The sequence below is a fragment of the Papilio xuthus genome, unplaced genomic scaffold, assembly GCF_000836235.2.
Source record: "Papilio xuthus unplaced genomic scaffold, Pxut_1.1 DF824523.1, whole genome shotgun sequence".
NCBI classification, from domain to species: domain Eukaryota; kingdom Metazoa; phylum Arthropoda; class Insecta; order Lepidoptera; family Papilionidae; genus Papilio; species Papilio xuthus.
In genome coordinates this window covers 5,376-11,141 of record NW_013534126.1, presented here as the reverse complement: position 1 = coordinate 11,141, position 5,766 = coordinate 5,376, and positions in this window count along the sequence as shown.

The following is a 5,766-nucleotide window of genomic DNA, read 5'->3' as shown; positions in this document are numbered from 1 at the left end:
ATGTCTTTTCGCCAAAGACGACGTTACTGTGTTTTTGGATGCACAGATTTAGGTAAGTTAGAAGTCCACCAAAAGTCAACTATGTGCTCATCGTATTCCTATCCCAGGCTCTATTATGTTGTATTAGTTTCCTTTAATTGATAAAAAACACAATGGAATGGTTCTTTAACTCAATACTTTTTACGTATCAATTACTTACTTTGACTGAAAATCATAATCTGTTTTTTTCTTGTAGGTGCATATATGCACACCTTTCCCCATCCTAAGAAACGATCAGAGATGTTTGAGAAATGGCTGTCAATTGTTGGAAATAAACTCAATGAGACGGATCCAATAAAGATACATAAAAATAAGAAAGTTTGTGACCGTCACTTCTCATTAGATCAAAAAGTGGCTAGTCATCGACTAAAGCATTCTGCTGTCCCATCTCTAGAGTTAGGAGGTAGGTCCATATGTGTATATGTTATAAACTATTTAACTTATATTGAAAATTCTCTCGCCAGTAAACTGAGGAGGACATGGGGTTGGGACTGCTTTATGATCCATCATTGTTTTCATGCAGGAGTAAAAGAGTATACCTAAACTATTAGGTTGTCAGATAAGTTCGAGCCGATTTTTAGGGGAAATGGAAATGTTTTTTTACATATACGTTTTACACTGAAAATTATTAAAACTTATCCATTTTCATCCCTCGCCGCTAACTACTAGAGTATGTGTGCAACCATGTGTTTACAATAATTATAACATTATAGGGACTTTTCGACATTGAAAATCGGCAAGAATTTATCGGACAACCAATTATTTCTATTAATACAGTTCCCTAATATTTACAGGAATATCTTCATCTCCGGCTATTTTGGTCCAACTCGAGCACAACTATTGTATCCAAGGAGTCCAGACGTCTGATCCACCATTGCAATTTAAAGATACAGGTTTGTTAATAATTATTAACCTCAAAAACGGATGTGACTCATAATTCTATGCATTTTTTATGTACACTTAAAACTTCTACATGTGTAGGAATATTTGCTATTTATAAAATAAGTAAACATCTATTTAAATATTTGTCAGGTTCAAAATCAATAGCTCAACAATCATTTATTGATCAATTTAATCCACCCTCAACATCTCAAACTGCTAAGAAAGGTAAGTTAAGTTTGTAGGTATTACTAGGTATGATAGTAGGTAGGTAGGTAAATAAATGGTTAGTAGGTAGTTAGCGAAAGTCAATACTCAAAATCAGTATGGTGTGTGTTTGGAGAAGTTTATTTCGATTACTTTATAATCGGTTTAAATTTTACAGATAACAAATTGTCAGAGTATTTCATCATGAAGCACAAAAGTGCTCAGAAAAATGTTCGATTATTAAAAACCCAGCTGCGAAAGACAAAGAAAAAAGTGTTGAATTATAAGTCCCGTTTGTCAGCCATGGATAAGGCATTATCGGATAATAGTGCACTTAAAAAAGTCACAGCAAATATGACATTAGCAGCAAAGATTTTAACCGGAATTCAGTTTCGCCATGCTTTGAAAAAGCCTAAAGGTAGAAGGTACAATATAGAAGAAAAGTTAATGGCTTTATCCCTCTACAAAAAGAGTCCAAAAGGATATTCCTTATTTTCAAAATATTTAAAATTGCCATCTGCAAAATCTCTAAAAAATTTGCTCAGTGGGATTAAATTGTCTCCCGGAATAAATAAAACAATTTTTGAAAAAATAAATGAAACTGTAGGTGGGCTTCAAGTGCAAGACCGTCTGTGTACTTTGATTTTTGACGAGATGTCTTTAGAGCCAAATGTGCAATTTGATCCTGCTAAAGACCAATTTAAAGGCTTTATAAGCCATAGCGATGGGCTAAAAATTGCTAACCATGCATTGGTTTTTATGGTTAAAGGAATAAAAAAGAATTATAAGCAACTTGTGGCTTACTATTTCACACAGAGTCTGAAGATGCCTGAACTTAAAAAAATAATAAAAGAAGTAATTCAACATGTGCACAGCACGGGTCTGCAAATATTGTGCACAGTCTGTGATCAAAGTGCAACAAATGTTAGTGCTATTAACAGTTTAGTAGCCGAAACAAAAGAAATTGTTTTAAAGGAAGGCAAAGAATGGCGTGAAGAAATATTTTGTATAGATAACAAAAAAATTATTCCACTATATGACACACCTCATCTGCTTAAAGGTCTGCGAAACAATTTAATAGACAAAGACTTAAAATATGTAGATCACAAGGATGGAAACAAACAGAAAATTGTAAAATGGAAATATTTTGAAATGCTTTATGAAGCAGACAAAACTTGTGGAGAGCTCAGGTAAAATATTACAACCACTTTACCATATTTTAGTGACTGATCAGAGCAATTGAAAGGTGTTGTTAATTTTACTCTAGACCAGTATTTCCCAAAGTGGCGATAACGTCCCCTTGTGGGCGCTGCAGGTCTCAAGTTGCGGGTTATAGTAAAAGTTTCGTTTAAAAATCGCCGTTTATATACATATACATAGATTATTTAATTTAATTTGAAGTAATAATATTCAATAATTTTCCATCTCTTTTAATTTATACATTTATAGAAATATTTTTTATTAACCATTTGTTTTGTGTTCAGATGCTTACACAAACTGACTGAAGAACATGTTTATAAAAACAAAATTAAAAAAATGCGCGTAAAAATTGCTGCCCAACTGTTTAGCCACAGTGTGGCTGTAACAACAGACCATTTAACAGCTAGACAGATGTTACCAGAAGAGTGCCGTCAGCTAATACCTATGGTCTTAATGTTGGATAAACTATTCGACAGTCTAAATGCTGGTACTTTCCATATTCCGAATGGGAAAATTTATAGAGGAGCTGTCCGACGTAATTCCCCGCACCACCAGTTGTGGCAAGATGCCATACAGTTTTTAGAAAGTGTCAAGTTTATAAAAAAAAAAATATATGGCGATAGTGTCCGTTTGATAGAGTCATCTACACCGTCAGTAAAAAACCTTATAAAGACTATTAAAGGTATGCAGACACTGTGGAACATTTTAAATAAAGGGTATTCTCTGGATTGTATGTTAACAAGACATTTCAATCAGGACCCAATAGAAAATTTTTTTGGCAATATTCGAAGCTTAGGAGTAAGAAATATTTCACCAAACTGCCAAGCATTTGAAGGCGCTTTCAAAACGCTTTTACTTAATAATTTTACTTGTCGGCATTCTATTAATGCCAATTGCGAAGAAGATTTTAATGAATGCTTACAAACATTGCAATTTTTGTTAAAAGAAAATAAAAAACAAAATGAATTAGAAGTTCACAATAATTTTGTACTTAGTGAAAAAATGTTCGAGGCAATCACTAATATACAAACGGGAGTATTTGACATCTCCATTACTTTAAAAAGATATGTTTGTGGCTGGGTGGTAACAAAATGTTTTAAAAAGGTGGTTAAAAATTGCAAAACGTGTCGAAGAATATTAACTGATACAAATGTAAATAATGCAGAAAATTCCTACTTAAAAGCGAAAGAATATGACTCAAATAAACAATGCCTATGTTACCCTTCTGATGAAATGTCAAATACTTTTTGTGAAATCGAAAAAATAACGTCAAAGTATTTAAAAACAAACGTTCAAAAGAATAGACCAAAAGAGCATATAAAATTTCTCATCAATATATTTACAGAATTTCATATTAATTGCGATAGACATGGAAAAAACATACAAAATTATTTTATAGATGTATCAATAAATATTTTACTTTTTAGTTGGTGTCGAAATATAAACCGTATACTAACTGGAAAAATAACAAATTCTGATTTAGATGATCCAACAAAAAATAGTGCTCAAATATATTATAACACTCATAAAAATAAAAAGCAATAGTTTAAATCCAGTCGCTACTTATGGCAAAAATGAGAAATTCTGTGATCATCCAATCAATATTCCATTGCAAAATCATTGGTAAGCAACACCAAGAAATAATAATTAAAGATAAAATAAATGCTTATAAAACTGAACTTAACAAGCGATCCCGTTAGTTTTAGGAACTGTTAATGATTCGTTTGGTTTATAATTTCAGGATCCGAAGGCGCTGTGGACGTCGGAAACGCATGATTTGTGGCGGGTGCGGCGGTGTGAGACTGCATGCGGCGTGGCGCATCCGGACTTGCAGCTAATCAGCGCATGCTCCCGCTGGCCGTTCCCTGACACATTCCCTACATGCCGGAAGAAGGTATTTATATTATTTATCGTATTCATTTTTAAACAGAAATTTTGAAAAAAAAATTTAATTTGTTAATGTTGAAATGTAAAGAAAAAATATACTATATTATAATATTATAAAAAAACTGAAAGAAACTGCCAATTGCCACTACCATAAAGCTCGCATCCTTTTTTGGCAGTCCTATACTCTTTGTTACAGCAAATGTAATTTGCAAAAGTTTATACTGAATATTAAAAATATTGAGTTGATATAATGAGCAGAATTGTGATTTATGCTACAAAAGCCGTGTTGTATTAGTTTCCTTTAATTGATTAAAAATACACACATATAATGGTTCTTTCAACTCAATACTTTTTACGTATCAATTAACTTATTTGACTGAAAATCATAATCTGTTGTAGATGCACGGCTTTCCGCATCCTGAGAGACGGTCAGAGATTTCTAGAAAATGTGTGTCAGTCACTGGAAAAAAGACACTGATCCTATGAAAATACGATAGTTTGTGCTGTGTAAAATGTGAAGTGATATATTATTTCCAAAAATGATATATTGAAAAATAAAGCCAACCGAAGTGTTTTGCTGTCCCATCTTTAGAGTTATAAGGTGGGTTTATATGTGTATATGTAATGCATAAACTATTTAAACAAGTTCACTCGGGTAAAGTGTATTCATTTTCTTTATTGTGACAATTTAAAATTTAACATAGATATTTTAATTATTGTTAATTTTTAAGTTTTTAATAACTAACTAAGAGTATATGTTCACTGTGTTTAAATTTGCTATAACTACAAATTGCCAGTTGCCGGCTTGCATTTGACTGAAAATATTTTGGGGTTTGGTTTTTAATAAAAGAGTATGCATTTTTTGTGACCGCGCTATACTCTTTATAACAGTAAATGGAATTTTTAAATATGTATCTCAAACATTAAAATATTGAGCTGATATCATGATAGGGTTTGATGTATATACTTGTATATATTAAAGTTTAAGTTGTATAAAAATATTAAATAATGTACAAAACTATAATTTTTTTTGTTTTTATTTCCCAAATAATAATAGGATCATTTTAATAGAGGTATTTCATAGTAGGCTACTTGATATCGGCTCACTATATTAATAACTACATAAGTGGGTATATTATTTTTGAACATTGATTTAATGTCAATTTTAACTTTATTAGATTCCCACTTATTAGTTATTATTATAGTGAGCTAAATAAGCGTGCCTACGTATATAGGTACCAAAAAAAAAAAAATTAGTTCAGCGATTATACGCATGGAGCGCCACAATCGCCGTGGATCCACGACTTTGTGCGAGTTGCCCCTCTTTCTATAGTATACTTATTATACTCTTTGTTTCCTTTACTTCATATCTCGCAAAAACCACACCTATATTTTAATCATGGTTTTACAATAGTGAACGATAATAAACTGATAATGGAGCCCACACAACCAAACAATAATTTTTCGTCATAGTACCTGCAAATACGTCATTTCTAATAAACAGCTGATATGATATAAAGTATAGTTCTTTCGTGCAATGCAAGGCCGCGAGAA